The 19802-nt window shown below is 61.0% G+C and overlaps 1 long non-coding RNA gene across 3 annotated transcripts in view; it reads right to left on the reverse strand.

Annotated features, from left to right (window-relative positions):
- LOC114227984 (uncharacterized) overlaps positions 1-18656 on the reverse strand; it is a 325422-nt gene extending 306766 nt beyond the window's left edge. For all 3 annotated transcript variants that reach the window (XR_008554771.1, XR_008554770.1, XR_003614078.2), the window contains exon 1: positions 18055-18656. This is a non-coding gene — a long non-coding RNA (uncharacterized LOC114227984). The remainder of the gene's footprint in view (positions 1-18054) is intronic.
- Between the last annotated feature and the right edge of the window lie 1146 nt (positions 18657-19802).

Genomic DNA, 19802 nt, shown 5'->3' on the forward strand with positions numbered 1-19802 from the left:
TGGCCTGGACCTGGGCAGGCTCCACCCGCGGAAACGCCCCAACGAGAAGGCCCCTCGGAGCTGCAAGATGCTGCGGGATCCAGCCCCTCTTGGGCCTCGCACCTTCGAGCCCCCACGTTCCTATGTGTACCCTCGGGGGGCGGAGGGGTCAGTAAGTAGACACCTGGGCACACGAAGCTGCAAACCCGGGCCATGCGGTCTGCAACTGTATTAAATTCCTCCAGCCAAGAGCCGCGCGGGGTGCCAGAGATGGGGCCACTGGACATGCGCAGAGCACGGGACTCTGCGGGGCGTTTTCTCCCAGCCCGACGCACACGTGCACACGGCCGCATGGCACCGCCCCCTGCGCCCTCCGTCACCCCGCCTTGCAGATGAGGAACGCGAGTCTCAAACGTGCAGTGACTTCTACCCCAGAAGTCTGGGCCGGGTGGGGGCCGGGTGGGAAGTCCAGCTCAGCCAGGGAGGTTCTTGTTTCAGGCAGAATCTCCCCAAAGGCAAACGGGGAACCGCTGTCAGGAGCCCTGACCTCGGGGACCCGGAGCGGGACGGACCTGGGCGATGCTGCCGGCCGAGCTCGGGCTGGGCCCCGGGCTAAGGCTGCGGCCAGGGCCCTGCATCGCAGAGCGAGAGGCTCGCGTGGCAAGCCGGGCGCAGAGGCCCCGTGCCGGCGTCCACCGTATTTTTAAGGGCCCATGCCATGCTTTGGTTTGAAACCCGAGGGAAAATGAACACCAACTTCAGAGAGAAGGAAATGTCTTGATATGTGAAATTAATACATTCATGTTTCTACCAACATCGTTGGAATATACATATATGCATTTTTTGGCAACTATATAAAGATGTTTACAGCAGCCTTGTGGTGACAAACTGAAACCGGAAACATATATAAATACTAGTTTGTCACCACAAGGCTGCTGTAAACATCTTTATATTGCACACGCGGGCAGGCGACCAGGAAGGGGCAATCTTTCTCCTCTCCCCAACCTCGCCGGGGATCCAGGGAAGGGGGTGAGGGTTACAATCTCCCGATCAGAGACTCGAGTCAGTCCAGATGCTACTATTATTTAACCTTTTGCACTCGGATGTCGAGCGTGACTCGACACAGTTAGCATTAGAATAAAGGAATCGAGAAAAAAGCAAGTGAGTGCAAAGGGTTAAAACAAAATGAAAAGATGCGACAGTACAAAGACTCCAAAGCAGCCTGTGGTGACAACCCGAACCCCAAAGGCCCGGCTGTGGGGACTCGGGGAAACAATGGTCCGTTGCCTCCCGGGCCTCAGGCCGAGGATGGTCGTGACCAAGGTTCGCGGTCCTGTAGGAAAACGGACGATCGCCAGGCTGACGTGTCCTGTCTGGCTGAGGCGTCAAGGAAACTTCGGACGTCTTCCATCCCGGGCGTGACAATCTGAGTTTCCCGACACGGTCCTACCATGGTGCCCGGCGTGAGGATGAGCCGTCACAGCCTCAGCATCACGCGCCTGCGGCCTGCTCCCCCCGCCTTTTCTCACCGCCTCCCTCCTGGTGGGGAAGCAACCGCCGGGAAGAGCTCCCCTGGAGTGCAAGCCTGCCCCCCCAACACGCATGCATCCGCGTGTATCCCCGTGTGCACACACACCTGCACGCACACACCCTGCAGGGGCACTAGCGATTCTCAAGCCAGGGCACCGGCACGGGACAGGGCTGACGGAAGGAGGGAGTTTTCAGTGCGTGGAAGGAGTCCCCACACGGGCCGTTCCCTTCCTCCCAGCTCGCCTGTGCCCAGCGGTCCTCCCAGGGTGGGAGGGAGGGAGGGAGGGAGGGAGGGAGAGAGGAGGGACTGGGCAGAGCCAACAGGGAGCCCACAGGGACACAGGCCTGCCGAAGACCCCATGGAGAACGCCGCCCCCCACCCTGCGCCTGGAACCCACAAGCTGAGTGAGGCCAGGTCTGAGGACAAAACGGCGGGATCGCCACAGGTTTCCGGGATGTAGAATTTGCCGGCAGGAAGAGGTGGAACCAGAGGCCAGGAAAATGCCAGCCGCTCTCACACTACCAGACACCCTGTTTGGCCTGGATGAGGGGGGGCCACTGTGAGTATGTGCACAGGGTGGGGGTGTCTTAAAACGATCGACACGTGGAACACAGAATTGCACCGTGTGAGCACGGGCCGCAATGAGCTAATACGGCCAGCACCTAACCGCTGACTCTCAGCCGCAGCAGAGGCCGTAACAACCCCGACGGAGCGGACGGACGGCGTTCTCAGAGCGTGTGTCCCTCCCGGGAGAGGCTGCCCCCATGGGACCTGCCGCCCGGAGCGAGTCTGCCCGAGCTGAGGGTGCACGGCCAGCACCAGGGTCCCCACCCCGACTCCCACTGGCCCATGGCCGGCCGGGCAGGTCCCCCCAGCACGGCTTCTCACGGGCAGTCGGGGCTGCAGCCCTGGGTTCGAGGCCCCTCGCCAGAGGGACGGCCACCACGCCGGCTCTCCCGGGCTGCTGTGCTGGCAGAGTCCTCCCGGCCACACACACATGGCGGGAGCAAGGCCAGACTCACCAAGGGCCACGGGTCACAGAGGAGCGGGCGACACTGGTGCCCACAAGGGAAGGGTGACTGGGACCAATCAAGACCCTCTGATGTACAAACAGACATTATTCAGCAGCAAAAGTGCGTCCCTGGGTTTGGGGGCAGCAGGGGTGTCTGCAGAAAAAGATGAACCTGTGGGGAGGTGCTCGGGGGGTAGTCCTGGAGGGCTTCAAGGGGGAAGCACTCGAGCAGGTGGGCCTCTCCGCCGCCTCCTGCAGCCTCCGGATACAGTATGGCCAGCGGAGGGGCACCCCCTGCGTGTCCTCTCCCCAGATCCCATAGCTGCCTGTCCCGGGCTCTGGGGCCTTCCCTGCCCAGCCAGACCGTCCAGCCGTGTGAGCGGGAAGCAAACTGAGGCCCACCAGGAGCCGCCGAATCGAGGCAGAGCCCTCTACCCGTCCTCCCTCCCAAACCCCGGGACCCTAGGGTGGCGTCTTCTCACCGCCACCCCCAAGGAGCAGAGCCGATAAGGAAAGAAAGCGGTCCCCCAAACAGACCAGAATGCCCTGGAACAGCCACCCCGGAAACGCGGTCACCTGCTCCTCGTTAGCCCCTTTGAGGGCCCAGGCTCCCTCCCGGGACAGCGAGTCTGTGGCACCGAGTCCTCCTCCCGGGCCTCCTCCCTGCCCCCAGCCCTCGCGGGCTCTGACCTCCCCAAACAAAGGTGCTTTTCTCCGGCTCCGCGGAGCCACCGCGTGTTCGTCAGACCTGCGCTTGTTTGCCTTCTGCTCGGGCCCATCTTGGCTGGCCTCCCCCGGCACCACCGTGCCCTGGAGACAAACCCCGTATTGTTTTCATAGGCCTAATAAATGACAACGCGGCCCCACCTCCCGCCACTCACCCCGCCGCCCGCCCGCTCCCCCTTCCCGGCTGACGTCTCCCTGTGCTGAGGGTCGCCCTCCCCCAGCCACTGCCCAGGCCGCTCATGGCCAGGGAGAGGGAACCGGCTGGTGCGACAGCGCCTCCCCCTGGCTGCTCTCAGGTGGGGATTCGGGCCAGAGAGGGGCAGCATCAGGGGGACGCTCCAGGGCCCAGCCCCCTCCCTCCCGCCGGGCCTGGAAGAGCAGGGACGCCGGAGGGTGGTCCTTAACCGTGCGGGTGGTGAAAGAGGGGTGTATGGTACGTGTTCCCAAGCACAGCCTCCATCGACAGGCTCCTCCGAGGAAAGGGGCGGAAAGGGGATGCGGTCCGGCCCAGACCGGCCCTCTCCCCACGCCTGCCTCAGTCTCATCAATGAGCGGGATCAGGCGTCGGGGACTGTGGGCCCCCGGGACCGTGGTGATCACTAAGGGCCGGTCCGGGCTGTTGAAGGGGGGGCAGCACCGGGCGCAGGAGCAAGGAGCCAAAATAAGAGACACCTCACGCTGCCCAAACAGACTCCCACGGGATTATTCCGGAACCTACGAAACGGTTCCCGGAGCCTCCCGCCTGCCTCTGGTGTGGAAGACAAACGAGGGGACGGCAGCCACCCTCCCTCTGCCCCCAGCTGCCCCCGGCCCGGACCTCACCATCTCGGCCCCACCTGCCTGCCCAGCCCGCCCTCCCACACATCCACACACTCGGATAAAGCCACGATCCCCAGTGGGGGGCGTGCAGGAGGCAGCTGATCAATGATGCTCTCTCATCATTGATGTTTCTCTCTCTCTCCCTCTCCCTTCTGCTCTGAAATCAATAAAAATATATTTTTTTAAAAAAAAAAGAGGAAGTGGCCAGGGCACACCTGTGTGGGGGAAGGATGGGGTGGATGAGCAGCCAGCCTGCCCCCATCGCCATGCGGCCCCACCTGGTAGGTGCTGCCATTGTGGTGTAAGTGTCCCGGGGGACTTCAGGCCTAGAGCAGTGTGTGTGTGGGGGGGGGGGAGTCCTGAAAGAGGCACAGTCCACCCCACGCTGAGATCTCCCCGAGAAACGAAATGATAAGATAAAAGACCTGAACGCTCTGCTCTGCGCACCAGCCCGGCCCCGGCCCCTCCCCGTCCGCTCAGACCCCGGCTCAGCCCACAAGCCCTGCTGGTGTCCCCGCAGGGAAGGGGCCGGATAAAGGGGGTTTTGTGCTCCTCCCGGTCTGAGCCGTTTATCTGACACTCCAGCCCTCTTTGTAAACTGAGTGTCCCCGGATCGACGCGCCCTCCGAGTGGCTTGGCCGGGGACAGAGGGACCCTCTGCCGAGGAGAAGGGGAAGCTTGTTCGATGGTCTTTTAATTCGGGGGCCGGGGCCGCGGCGGACGGGCCTCCAGCGGGCGCGCACAGAAGGGTCTCTGTCCTGGGGCGACAATGGAGGGAATTCTTCAAGACACGGATGCTGACAGGGGGGCAGGGCTTTCTTTCCCCGAAGAGCGGGGGAGGGCAGCTGGGGCAGGAAGGAGCAGGGGTGCAGGGAGGACTTCTCGCTCCCCAGGACAATTCAGATGGGAACAAGGACCTCGGCCCCAAGAGCAAGGAAAGGCCGGCGATGGGCGCCCCGCGGAGAGAACCCCACTGCGGGCTGCTCCCTCTGCCGCTGCCGTCGGCCTCCCCGGCCCAGGCCCTGAGCCCGCCCGCAGCCAAGGACAATCTCATTTTCACCTCGACGGAGGGCCCACCTCCGCTGCCCGGAGAGATCGCGCCGTTGAGGGCGGTGTGAGTCCAAATTTCATTCTGGAAAAGGGGGAGGCAGAGCACCCCAAGGCCCTTAAGTAAATAAAATTCCCTCCAGCCGCAGGGCGGGGGGGGGGGGGGGGGTAATGGACCCATGGGCTGCTGATGGTACCAGGTCGCCCGAGCAGATGGCTGACGACCCCTCGGACGGTCACAGATGATGTCTTACAGAGACGGCCCGAGGGGCTGGCCCGAGTGTTCATTTCCTTGACGTCTAACGGGTCCTTCTCCGGCACGGAGGGCGCGGCAGAAAAAGCGGGGAGCGGCCGGGTGTTTGTGCGGCTGCCTCGCTCACGGTCACCCGCAGAGAGCGGGGCCCCACCGGGAGACGTCCCTCCACGCGGAAACGAGCCCGGGGGTCAGCGGGCGCACGCCTGAGGCCCGCAGGAGGACACGGAGGCCCCGAGGTGAGGGTGAGCTGGCCCAGCGCCTCGAGGCAAATGAGGGGTCTGAAACGGGGGTGGGGGGAACCAGGGCTCGGGGCTGAGCCCCCATTTGGATAATGCGATGCTCGGGACCCCTCGGAGCAGAGACCAGCGACCCTTCGGCAGCGGGCGTGGAGCTGCTTTTCCGATGGACCGTGTCGGGACAGGGCGGCAGGGCCTGTGGCCCCAGCGTCCGCGGCCACGCAGCCTGGACACAGCAGGAAGGCGTGGGCTCTCGCCCTGCCGGGCCCCGAATACGCATGTTGTCTTTACCGTCAGCGTCAGCCAGGCGCTCTGACACCAGAAATGCACCCTCTGCTTTTACTGAAGAACAGAGATCTGTGCGTGTGAAATAGTCATGGTGGTTATCTAATCCTTTCTAAAATGTATTTTTTATTGATTTCAGAGAGGATGGGAGAGGAAGAGAGGGAGGGAGGGAGGGAGGGAGGGAGGGAGGGAGGGAGAGAGAGAGAGAGAGAGAGAGAGAGAGAGAGAGGAACATCAATGATGAGAGAGAATCATTGACCAGCTGCCCCCTGCACGCCCCTCACTGGGGATCGAGCCCGCAACCCGGCATGTGCCCTGATTGGGAATTGAACCGTGACCTCCTGGTTCCTAGGTCAATGCTCAACCACTGAGCCATGCCCGGCTGGGCGTCTTTCTTAATAATGACATGTAATCCTATAGGTTGTTTCCCCTATAGAAGCTCAGGGAAGAAAACGATTGGCTGACCATGAAAATGTTGCAAAAACAGAGGCCCTCCATTGGTTAGTTTATTCAGCTACAACCTGGGCTACCGTGGGCAATGCTGGGTGCTGTGTCCTACGTCCCCTCCACGTGGGAGTGCCGCCGAGTGAGGAGCAGGAGGGGGGAGAACAACACGGCCACGAGGAAGGAGCCGCTAGCAGGCCACAGGGGAGAACGCACTGAGACAGGCCCAGGCAGACCCCGGAGAGGACGCGCTGACCTCACTGCCTCCTCTGCCCACATCCCCCCCACCCCGACCCCGTCTTTCCTCCACTCAAGTCCAGGGAGGCTCCTGGGGCTGGTCCCTCACATTTGCCCCGCACACAGAGTGCACACGCCACCTCGAAATAAGTCGCATACACAGCCGGCGGATCCCACACCGCGGAGGAGGAAGCAGCCGTGGGCTGGGCCTCCCGGGTGGAACATGGAAATGGTCATCCCCAATCAAGCCCAGCCACGTCAGGGCCAGGACGCAGCGCAGGGCCAGCAGACAGTCCACGCCTCCGCGATGGACACAGCGTTGACGGGGAGAGGAAGTAAGAGGACGGAGAATCTCAGAGTCAGTCCCATCAATGGGACACAGCCCCCCCCCGCCCCAACCTCAAGGCCACCCAGGCTCCCGTGTCCACCCTCCAATCACGTCCCTTTAACGGTTCTCTGTGCACAGGACGGGGTGTACGGAGGCCGATGGGGGTGCAGCTCAGGTGGGCGAGGATGTCTCACCCGGCCCTCGTCCGGTCTGGGGGTGATGCTGGTTCGGCGTCAGACAGCGCTCTCCAATTCCCAAGCGTAACCTGGGAGGGGAGCTGGGCCGGGTCAGCCTGGAGGCTCACGAAGCTTGGGGCTCAAAGAGGGACGAGCCCACGGCCCCGTCCTGGTAAGGACGGCCGGAGCCCTCATCACAGCACTCGCATTAAATGCCATGACAACGGACCGTCCACTTTCCCGTCCCCTGACACCTGTGTACCCCGACTTCCCCAGCCTCCTTCAGCGAGGCTGCTAGGCCTCCCGGAACTCACTCTAAATGCCAGCGATCGCAGGAGACGGGAAATGGAAACACGAAATGCAGCCCAGGGTGCCTCAGCTCAGCGTCTGTCCTGGAGTCCCCACAAGGGCCCCCGCTGCTGGTGCTGTTCGGACATGAGCACCCCCCGAGTGACGGGGGGCAGGACACACTGCGGGGAGCCTGCTCCTCTGAGAGACAGGCTGACCCCCATCTGCACCCGGGGTCATGCGCCAACCGGGAGGCAGGTCAAGTTCTGGCTCCGCCGCTGAGCAGCACAAGGAACTTCCGTCCTGGGAGCCTCGACTTCCTCATCTGTTAAATGGGGCAATACCCACTCCACAGCCAGCATGCTTCCCAGGACATCCGTCTCTACTACGATGGCCCCCTCCTCCCAAGTCACCCCCCCCCCCAAAGGCCATTCAGACGCCTGCTTCCGAACAGAAATAATCCATCGCCATGACAACGAGCCTTTTCCTCACGGTGCCCCTGGAGGACGGCGGGTGACACCTGCCCGGGCAGCCGGGCTTCCTCCCAGAGCTCGCACCCCCCCCCCCAGCGTGACTCCCCGCTCCTCACACAGAGCCCACCTGTGTAACGCGTCTGCAAAGCCACAAACCAGGGTCCCCCACCTGGGGCTCCACGGGCTGGGGGTCAAGGCCGCCTGTCTGACAGGGAGCCCCCGAACGCTGGGGCACCGGTTGGCACATGAACGTGGGAACGCGGTGGAACCGTCTGAACAAGCCCACGTGGGCTCAGTCTCTCCCTGGGCTGCCAAACACCAACCCATCGGCCCCTCCCACCACCGGCCGGGCTTTTCCCACCAGGAACGGACCACAGTTTGCCTCCGCCCGCGGACCAGGGGCAGCACCACTGGTGTCGAGAAGCTCAGGGTTCGGGAAGGTGTTTCCTTCGCTGCGAAGAAATCTCGGTCGAGAGGAGCCATCCCCGGCGTCAGATGGCCGTTCCCGCCCGGCCGGAGTGGCTCAGTGGCTGAGCCTCAATCCATGAACCAGGAGGTCGCGGTTGGACTCCCCGTCAGGGCACACGCCCGGATTTCGGGCTCCTTCCCGAAATGGAGGCGGCTGATCGATGATCCTCTCTCATCACTGATGTGTCTCTCTCTCACCCCGTCTCCCTTCCTCTCGCTGAAATCAGGAAAAACATAATTTTTTTAAAAACACGTAAATTGCCCTGGCTGGTTTGGCTCAGTGGATAGAGCGTCGGCCTGTGGACCACAGGGTCCCGGGTTCGATTCCAGCCAAGGGCACATGCCCAGGGTTGCAGGCTCGATCCCCAATAGGGGGCGTGCAGGATGCAGCCAATCAATGATTCTCTCTCATCATTGATGTTTCTCTCTCTTCCTCTCCCTTCTTCCCTAAAATCAATAAAAATATATTTTTTAAAAACACACACACACAAATTGCTATTCCAGTAACAACTGTTTGGCGCAGGTCGACGAGAAGCCATTCGTGGGCCGGTGACTGCGAGGCTGGACTCAGAGATGCAAGAGCCGAAGAGCCAGCTCCCTGGAGCACCTCCCGGGCCCCGAGGGGCCGAGGAGGAAAGCGCCGCCGCGGTTCCTTCATTCGCCGACGATCGCCGGGCACTGGCGGGCCCCAGCGCTGGCTCTCTAGGCACCAGGTACACAAAGGTGGGCGGATGGCCTCCCTGCCCCCACCACGCACCGCGGGGTCCACCCCGCACGCAGCCCATCCATTCAGAGTCAATGTGTGGCGTCATCTCCCTCCATCCGTCCCGGCTTCCTCAGGGCCTCCGTTCCCTTTGTAGAAACCCCGGGGCTCTGGGGAGGGACGCTGGCCCCACAGACCCCGGTGTGAGGCTCGGGGCCGCAGGAGGGCCGTCCACGCGTCCACCTGCCGGGCACGGGGCAGGCCCCAGGGTCCGCCCTCAGGAACGCCGACACAAAGCCGGCCTCTGGCCTGGGTCTGCAGAATAGGAGGCCTCCCCCCCCCCCGCGCCCCCCACCCCCCCACACACACACACACACTCCAACCAGGAAAGTAAACCTACGGTGAAAAGAACCGGAGAAAACCAGAGAGCCAACAGCTCACCCAAAAGCACAGGCCCTCGCCTTCCGTTACAGGAACCACCAAAACTTCAACCGTTTGAAAAGGTTAGAATTGGCTTTTCTGGAACTTGCCACTAAAGGCCGCCAACCTACAAACACCCGTCTCTCCGGGCGAGGGAGTGAGCCCGCAGAGGCTGAGCCACTCGCACAAAGACACACAGGCCCTGGCGAGGGGCCCGGGCCACGACCTGCGCGTACGCCACGGCGCCGTCCTCCCGAGCTTTGGGGCTCCAAGCGTACCCCTTACAGTCTCTCAGCCTCCAACGTCAGAAATGACAATGCCCGCAGGCAGGGCCTGCAGGGATGGAGGAAAATTCTGGAACCCCCTGCTCAGGCCAGCGAGAGGCTGGCTCCCTCTCCTTCCTAACATAACGCCGCCGCTCGGCACGTCGTATTTCCTGGACCCCGACACAGGATGTGGAAGGAATAGGGCGGGGGTATAGCGTGAGGGGCAGGTGACATCAAATGCCGCTGCAGACGGCCATCGGCACCAAGTCGGCGCCCTACCGACCTCCGCCCAGGAACAGGGTGCAGACGAGGGGTTTGGAAGAGGGAGGACGAGCCAGGCTCAACTACAGCCCAGGAGGTGAGGGGAGAGACACGGGATAAGAGGGCAGCGGAGCCCTGGCCGGTTGCTCGGTGGTTAGAGCGCTGGTCTGTGGACTGAGGGGTCCAGCTTTGATTCCCGGTCCAGGGCACGTACGGCGGCGGCAGGTTCCCCAGCCTCAGTCGGGGCACGTGCGGGAGGCAAACAGTCCACGTGCCTCTCTCACATGGATGTTTCTATCTCCCCCTCCCCTTCCTCCCTCCCACTCTCTCTAGAAATCAATGGAAAAAATATCCTGGAGTGAGGATTAAAAAAAAAAGAAGAAGAAAAAAGCAGGCGGCGGAAAGGGGTGAGGAGGGCAGTTCCAGGAACGGCGGGGCAGCCCCGCGGTCAGGGTGGAGCGAGAATGGGAGCATCCTGGTTAACCACAGTCCTGCTTTCCACTTAAGAAACTTAATTAAAAACCCAAACATCCAAATTCCCCAACGGGCCCCCGCCAGCGGCCGCGGATTCCCTGAGATCCCGAGAAACTTCCGTCGGCGTGGCCCCGGGGCCAGGAGGCAAGTCTGGCGTGAAGTCACGGGCCAGGTCGCGGCGGGCACCCTCTCTCTTCCCCTCCCCTCCCCTCCCCGAGAAGGCCACCGGGCGCCCAGCCACAGGCCCGTTTCTTGCTGCTTCGTTGTAAAAATAAAAAGAAATACCGCGACAAAAAAAGTAAAAAATGAGAAAGAGGCTCATTTACGGTGGCTCGGGGGCGCGCGGTCCCTCCCCTCCCGCCCCGCCCCGTGGGGAAGGGCGCAGAGGCAAACAGGCGCAAAGCGTGGAGCAGACGCAGTGGGTCCCCGAGGCCCGTGAAACCCCTTCCTGCCGATGCCTGCCCCCCACCTGGAGGCCAGACACACTTGGGGTGTCTGATGACAAAGGGGAGCAGACTGAGCTCAGGGAAGAAAGCCCGAGAGAGGAGGGGCTCCTGTCACCGGGGCCGCGGCCCTGGCATCTCACACTGAGCTCAGAGGGCACTTCTTAAGCCTCTCGACAGCGCAGGAAAGAGTTCTATAGAAAAGTAATTTCCCCTTTTTTTAAAAAACAACAACCCACACTCAGCAAATGCCGTGGGTGAAATGTGACCACAGGACAAGCGGGCCGAGAGGGCGCCCCTGGAGTTCTCCCAGGTCTCGGCTCCGAGCTCCATCCTCCCAGCCCTGGCTTCCCCCACGCTCCCCCGATGGTCTCTCTCCAGAGCGAACCCCGTCGGGAGTGAGGGGTCAGTCTCTCTCTGCGTCACTGCACTCACCCGTGCCCGAATGCCCCCTCGGAGCAAGGGGGCGACACCTGAGCACGGCACCGGGTTGAGGGTGAGAGGGGGGCTGTGGGCACAGCAGCACGTGGACAGCTCCAGCAAATCGTGAGGACCTGCAGAACATGCTAGAACGCCAGACCTTTTAACTCAGAGAGCACACAGGCGGCAGACTGGGAGCCGGTGCCCCCACGTGCCCTCCGCTGCTCCTGTGCCCCTGGGCACTCGGGGCTGAGCGGGCATCCTTCCCACGGGCTCCTGGAGCGTCCCCGGAAAAAAATCTAACCGCCCTGGTCCACCTGCCTTTGCAGTTAGTCAGGGGCCACTTCACACCCACCGGGACGGCCATTATATAAAAAATAAAAAAATAAAAAGATGTTGGCGAGGCTATGGAGAAGCTGGAACCCTTGTGCACTGTTGGTGAGGACGGAAACCGGTGCGGCTGCTATGGAAACGGGATGGCGGTTCCTCAGAAAGTTCCACACAGAATGACCGCCTGACCCAGCAACCCCACGTCGGGTTCGTACACAGAAGAACCAAAAGCAGGGACTCGGACGGGTCCCTCTACAGCCAGGATCACAGCAGCATCCTTCACAAGAGGCAAAAGGTGCCCATCCCGGGGTAAACAGACACACAAGTGTGTCTATCCGAGCAGTGGAACATTATTCAGGCTTAACATGGGGGGGCGGGGGACACATGTTCCAGCCTGGGTGAGCCTTGGGGCCATGAAGCTAAGTGACGTAAGTCAGATACTGACACAGAGGACAAATGTCTGGCTCCACTTGGACCAAATACCCGCAGTCACGTCACGGAGACGGGAAACAGAATGGAGGTGGCCAGGGGCCGGGGGAGGAGAGGTGGGGACAGAGTTCCTTCCGTGTGGGCTGATGAAAAGTTCTCGAGGTAGATGGCGGTGATGGTCACACAACAATGTGAACGGACATCATGCCACGGACTGCACACTTAAAAAGGCTACGGTGGTAAACTCCATGTGAGGTACATTTTGCCACAAAAAAATTGGTTAAAATTAAAAATAATAATAAAGGGAAGGAGGCACAAAGGCAGACGTGATCATCGTGACCCCGAGCTCCGGAGGGCTTCACCCACTCACTGAGGAGTGTGTCCCAAAGGCCGGCATCTCCGAAGCTTCCGTTCATGCCTGAAGCACAGCGGACCCTCCCCACAAAGACCGCCACGTCCAGCCAGCTTCCCACGGCCCCAGGACCACGAGAGCCCACGTGCCAAAGAACAGAAGCCGTGTCACCGACGTCTGCGGAAGCATCCAGCAGGCGCTCGATAAGTGCAGAATTGGCAAATGATTGGGAAGGCGTCCCTAATAAGAGAGAGGGAATATGCCATCGATGGCTCAAAAGCACGATCCAGCCAAAACCCCTAATGGGTTATCTGATGGGGTCACTGGGCAGGCAGGGGTGGGAAGGGAAGGGCAGTGGTCGGCAAACTCATTAGTCAACAGAGCCAAATATCAACAGGACAACGATTGAAATTTCTTTTGCGAGCCAAATTTTTTAAACTTAAACTTCTTCTAATGCCACTTCTTCAAAACAGACTCGCCCAGGCCGTGGTGTTTTGTGGAAGAGCCACACTCAAGGGGCCAAAGAGCCGCATGTGGCTCGCGAGCCGCGGTTTGCCGACCACGGGGGAAGGGCATCGCTCTAGCAGCATGAGGCCGAGGGCCCACGTTTCAGGCAAAGGAAGCGGGTCGGAAAGCCATTCACATCAGACCCCGTGAGGGGCATTTCCAACCCACCGGGCGTGGGGGAGGCTCCCCGAGCCCAGGAGAGACTGCGGTCGGATTGATTTCTGCAGAACTGCTGCCCCTTCGTCCTGCGCCCAGATGCGGCCCCGTCGGCCTTCCCCAGCTACAAAGGCACCTGGTTCCTACGGAAGGACCTGCACCGACAGACCCGACACGGGAGGAGGTGATGATTCACCGCCCGAACAGCACAGCGGCCTTTGACGGAAACCCGCCGCTTCAGCATTCCTCGGGTTGCACGCTCCCTCCAGGCCTTTCGCGTAGCCTCTGATCGACCGAGATCGGTTTGATACGGACATGTTTCCGGGCACAAACCGAGTCCGTGAAGCCTGGGAACCCAAGCGACTGTGCACAGGGCGTCTTTGGCCAACGGCACGGTTCAGAGGGAGGGGTCCAAGCGGCAAAGTTCTCGTCCTCGTGTGCAGGGAGCTGGGTGCCTCCATCATGGGAAGAAGAGGGTGCTAACTGGGTGGGGAGGACCCGAACCAGCCGCGAGGTGCCCGTGGGTGTCACCTAGGGCGACGTCGGCCAGAAGCAGCCGTGTCTCCATGGGCACGTGGGCTTAGGCACCAGGAAGGTACCTATGAAAGGGCATTTTCCAGGCTCCCGGGGGACTCACAACCGCACCGCCCATGTGAGAGGCTGCAGATATCATTTACTCCTCAAGCCCAGAAATGCAGGTCCTTTATCTTTTGCCCCCATGCAGCCATTTCTGTCTTGACCGAGTACAAAGGGCACCTGCTTTCAAGACTTCTATGTCAAAACCTTCACCAGCAAACCAAATACGTGTGTGTGTGTGTGTGGGTGTGGTGGGGTGTTGGGGGGACCCAGACCAGGTGGAGGCAAGCCGGGAAGGCTTCCTGAAGGAGGAGAAAAAGCAAGCTTCAGCAGGAAAAGGTTCCATTTGGGCTTTAGCTGGCCAAGAAGCCGGTCAACCCCCTGTGTCTTCAAGTGCCCTGGGCAGCTTGTTTAACATGCAGATCTCTGCCCCCACATAAACCAAAGCAGCACCTCTAAAATCGGGGTGAGGGCAGGGATAGCTGCTAAGAATACTCATCTTTACCAAGTTCTCCAAGCAATCTATTCTTTTTTTTTTTATTATATTTTATTGATTTTTTTACAGAGAGGAAGGGAGAGGGATAGAGAGTTAGAAACATCGATGAGAGAGAAACATCGATCAGCTGCCTCCTGCACACTCCCCTACTGGGGATGTGCCCGCAACCAAGGTACATGCCCTTGACGGGAATCTAACCTGGGACCCTTGAGTCCACAGGCCGACGCTCTATCCACTGAGCCAAACCGGCTAGGGCAAGCAATCTATTCTTCTACAAACAACAATCTGCAGGCCAGGGGGCCTGGTGGAGCAGCGCCGGGCATACAGTCTGAACTGCACCCACGTGGATCGGGGGAGAATGGCGACTCCCAGGAGGCAGGGCCCCCAGAGGGACACGGCAGGTGTAGCCAGAAGGCTGTTCCAGAGCCGCTCGGTCACAACATCCCCAACCCCTCTCCCACCGACCCTTCCTGTTATGGTCCGCGCTGGAGCGGGCTGGCTTCAGAAACCGTCTGTGAGCTGGGGAGCTGGGAGGGCAGAGGGACACGGGGCTTCCCGTTTACAAGCCGGCATAGGAAGACGGGGAGCGTTTTACCGAGGAAAGGGAAAGCGGTGGCCAGACCCTGGCGGTAACAGGGAAACTCTATCTGGACAACAGGAGTCTGTTTTGTTGAGAGTTAAGCAACCTCAGAACTTCCTCCTCCCCAACAAACATCGCCCGCAGTCGGTGGCGGCCACTCCAAGCTGGCGCAGCCGGAGATGCCGGAGCTCACAGGTGTATGTGGAGGAAGGTGGGGACACGTGGGGTCCTGGTGGGGGGTGGGGGGGCAGGACAAGAGCCTCTTTCCTGGTCTCCCCGAGTTCTCACAAGCCTCTCCTGCAAAGACACGGCCAGGCCAGACTCCATCCCCACCGGCTGCTTCCCCAAACCCATCAGGCTGGCTCTCCTCACCCCTCTTTGGTTTAATAAGTCCCCCCCAAAGGAAAGGGGATCCCTTCCTGGCCCAGGACTGACAATCCCCTGCATCCATTCCGAGGTGAGAGCGGAACCCCGTGTTGCTTTAAACCTGCCCAGGTAACCAGGAAATGCTCTTGGCTGGGTTTGCACGCCGAGCACCGGGCACACCTGCCACTCGGCGTGAGTCACCGCACAGGCCTGGCACGCAGGGCTCGGCGGCTCGCTGCTCTCACGCACACCAGGTGTCATCCGTCTGCCCCACGGGAGACGTGTCGGGACAGATCGGGCTGCGACCCGATTCTCACTACCCGACTCCTTCCCAGTGGAGGTGTGGGGAGGAGGGAGGCGGGTACCCGGGGATGCTCTTCCCACCCGTGGCCAGGGCTCTGCTCCCCTCCCCTCTGGGCGGGGGAGGGGGGCGGTCTCTGCCCTGCTGGCCCTGCAGAGAGCGGAGGGGGGAGTTGACCTGGAGGAGAAGGTGAGGGGGTTTCTCAACTGTAAACCTTCTCTGGGATAAACCCCAGCCTCCCCCACGGCGGAGCGCCCGGAGTTAACAATACTGCATTGTACACGCAAACGTTTGCTAAGAGGGTAGATCTCTTCTGAAGTGTTCTTATCACACACACATGAAAATAATAATAACGTGGGCGGGAGGGAACTTGTGGGGGTGAGGAATATGCTTATGGCACATCCGGCGGGGGTTCGCGGTGGTGTACGCGTATCACAAACTCACCCAGTCTCTACCTCAAATAGGGACAGCTTTTGGGGTGGGTCGTCCCTCAATACAGAGGCTTCTTTTTAAAAAGGGGGTCTGCTGAACTCCTCTCAACTCCCCCCCCCCCCCCGTTTTTTTTTTTTTTTACAAAACAGCCTTTTCTGCGGTGCAGGATCCTGACTCACAAAACCATTCGTGGGACCATTAGCGCCCCTGAGCAAGGCCCGGGGATTGATCAGTAACCGAGTGAACCTGGGTGTGAGCACGGGGGCTGTGCATGTGTTTGCATTCAGGGAAGCTGGATGCGGGGTCCAGGGGAAACCCCAGGCACTGTGGGTGCAACATTCCTGCAAACCTAGATTTCTATCGAAGTCGACACCTTTTCTCAGTGACAGGCTTTTGAACCCAGCTGCCTAGGACGATTTCCTCTGTGGTCTCACGAACATAAGTGGCACATGTGGCCCAATCTCAGGCCGATGCTGACCAGCTCTTTGCTGCAGGAAAAAAAAAAACAAAAAAAGCCCCCGAGTTCTGGCTCCCGGACGTGGGTTCCCTGACGGGCAAGGGGTGCTCCCTCCCAGAAAGCCCACCTGGGGACCGCCCGCCAAGGGCGACAGGCCTCGGACTTGAGGCAAAGACAGTGGTTTCTGGGAATGTCCCAAAGGTGGACGAATCCTTATGCACAGACGACTTCTCAGGGTAAAAACCCGGAAACACCCGAGTGCCCAACAATGGGGGATTGTCAAGCAAATTACGATTCAGTACCTGGGGCGGAGGAGGACAGTCATGGCGTGGGGAACCGTCCCAGTGAAATCGAGGGGGGCCAGGGGAAAGTGGGGAACGATGTGCTGTCCATTGTGGGGGTTCCGCAGGGAGGAAGTGTGCCTGATTGCCAGCATTGCTGTGGGAACTGGGTGGGTTTTCCTGCTTTTTGCACTTTTTTGTCGTTTTCCATAAAAGAGGTTAAGATCAGACGGGGTGCACGGGGGGCGCAGGGGGTCATCCATCAGTGGGACAGTTTCCACCCCAGGAAGTGTCCAACAGGCCACGGGGGTGAGGGGTGGGCGGGGGGCGACGACCACAGGGACCATTGCTGCAGCAACTGGGCAGCGCCAGGGACCTGGTGCGGCCAGAGGCAGGGCTCCTGGGGGAGGGGCAGGACACGCACCTCACCTTTCCTCTTCTGGGGTGCCTGGCCCTTCTCCTCGCTCCCCCACCCCACCCCCAGCAGGTGCTCACTGGAGGCAACAGCACCCAGGGCACCTAGCGAGGAGACCAATGGCAGCTTCCAGAAGTTTTCTCTGCGGGAGGGACTTTGGGGCAGGAAATGGATCATCACAGACAGGAGGGCTGGGAGAAGGGGAGGGGGTCCCACATGGGTTGAGGACAAGCGCCCAGGAGGGGGGAAGGACAAGGAGGACCCTGGTTTATCTGCACATCACGGGGGCCTGGCTCGGTCATCCATTCAGTGAACACCTCTTCCTGGCCTGCCCAGGGATAGGCACCGTGCTGCCCCAAACAGGGGGACCCAAAAGGAGGAGGAAAGCGGGGTCCGGAATACCCAGCGGTTTGCTTTCAGTTCAGGACTCGAGACAAGCCCCCTCCCCGCGTTGGCCAGGAAACCTCTTCCACCAACAAGTTGGGCGAAGGGTGCAGGGAACGGTGGGGGGACACACGGACCGAGCTCCAGCCACCTTCCACCCATTCAGAGACCGGCCCCCATCATTCCAGCATCGGCCTGACGGAGGACCCAGTCCTGGCAGTGAAGCCCGCCGACCAGGGACATCCAGAAACACACCGTCCTCCGTGCCCAGAGGTGAGAGGGGCTGGCCCGGCCGCCTTCCCCAAGCGCTGCGCCCCGTCGCATTCCGAGTGGATGGTGGCCAGATGCCAGGAGCTTCCCGAGGTGGCTCCGCTCCCCAAATAACGGGCCCCCCAGGGCAACAAGGCCAAAAGGTAAGGGCAGGAGCCGCGCAGTGCGCCCAGGACTCGGAGCCTTTCCCCAGGCTGAGCGCGGTCCCGGGTGGGGGCAGCCAGCGGCGAGGGGTGGGCGCTGACCACCGTGACCCCAGCAATCCGTTCTGTCTGGAGACAGCGGGGTGGCTCAAAGGTCCTCCGAGAAGATGTCCATTACCAGGAGAAACATTTCCACCCACAACCCGCAGACCTTCCGAGAGCGACGCGGGGCGGTGCGGGTCGGGAGGCAAATCGAACCTCTCCCCAGGAAGTGCCAGAAAACTTACCTCCAGGTAAGCGGCCCCACCGCCAGGCAGAATGAATCAATCCGTGGACGGAGACGGGGTCGCGAGTCTTCTGAGCCCGGCTGATCCACACCAAGTAATCCACACGGGGCGTCCGGAGCACCCCACCGCATGGCCCCCTTTCCATCCAAGGTCAAGGAGCTGGTGGCCGGCCTCTGCGCTCGGGACCCGCGGAGAAGGCGCGGAGTTCACTGGCTGCGGCTCCCAAGGGCCGCGTTCCCGGGTCCGGGGGTGGGCGCACGGTCCAGGCGGGTGCAGAGGGCCCCGCGGACCCGGCGAGGGCATCCCGCCTCCTCGCTCCGGGAGAGCACCCCGCATGGACGCAGCGCCTCGCCTTCCTTGGCTGCGCATCGCCAGCGCCAGCCCAGATTCCCGCCGGAACCTCTCTGCCAAGTCCGGCGGGAAAAGCCAAAGGCAAATCCGCTCTCCGCCTCGGGTTTGCAGGTCTGCAGGGCCCAGGGAGCTTAGGGTGGGCGCCCGCGGGGCAGGGGAGGCCTCGGAGGGTGGAGGAGTGCGGAGCGGCGGGTGCCAGCCGCGGCGGCCGCTTCCAGCCGGCTCTGAAGGCACACAGCGTGCAGCGCCGCCCCCGCGCTCTATGCTGGGCCTGGCCATTCGGCCCTTATATAGCAGCCCGAGGGGGGGCGGGGCGAGGGGGGAACGTGGGATGGGACGGCGAGAGGCCGAACTGCTTTCTGGGAGATGTAGTTCTGTTTTCCTAGGCACAGCCCAGAGCCGCAGTAGGAAGGTTTCGGGTCCACTCGTGACAGCTGTCCTCCTTGCACCCTAACTTCGTAGTTAAGGCTGGGATTCCAGCCTCATCGTCAACTCCGTTAGGTCTAGGCTGGTCTTTGTGCATAAGGTGGGCAGCACCAAGCCCCTAATGCCTCCCAGGATGACAAGCTTCTTCTATTCCCGAGTCAGAGAAACCAGCCAGGTTGCAGTCCCGCCTGCCACTAACGGCACTTCCTTACACTTGTTCCCTGCACACTTGCTAAACACACTCGGCTTCATGGCTCCACAAACCAGTCGCCACTGTGAGACCCTCCTGGATTAAAATTCTGGATCCGTGTTTCTCTATCATCGATGTTGCTAACGCTTTCCCTCTCTTGTCCTCTCCCTCAAAAACAAATCAATGAAAACATATTAAACAATTAAAAAAAAAAAAAAGCAAGCCCGGCCGGTGTGGCAATTTGGATTGAGCATTGTTCCATGGACTAAGAGGTCGCTGGTACGATTCCCGGTCAGGGCATATGCCCAGGCTGCCGGCTCCATCCCCCAGTACGGAGCATGCAGGAGGCAGCTAGTGGGTGTTACTCTATCATCGATGTTTCTATCTCTCTCCCTCTCCCTTTTGGTCTCTCAAAAAAATAAAAAATCAGGAACATTCTGGAGCTGCCACTGCCCTATTGCAGGTTCAGTTTCTGCAGCCGCCTCCTCACTCACTCACCCCTGAGCACCCGCACACACTGGGAGCAGGAAGGCGGAAGTCCTCCCTCAAGGAGCTCACAGTCCAGCGAGAGGGGGCAGGGGCACCTGGTCACTGTGAGGATGTGAGACTGTAGGGTCCTGGGACACCTAACCCTGCCTGGGGACATCCGTCGGGGCGTCCTGAGGGCGGGTCTGCGCTGAGTCTGGAGTGGGAGTGGGTGGGGAATAACAACCTAAAAGACATACAAACCCAAACCAGCACCAACAACAAAGGAGGGCAGAGAGCTGTCTGTGTGGAGGAG

Source organism: Eptesicus fuscus, chromosome 20 (assembly GCF_027574615.1).
Source record: "Eptesicus fuscus isolate TK198812 chromosome 20, DD_ASM_mEF_20220401, whole genome shotgun sequence".
Taxonomy (NCBI): Eukaryota; Metazoa; Chordata; class Mammalia; order Chiroptera; family Vespertilionidae; genus Eptesicus; species Eptesicus fuscus.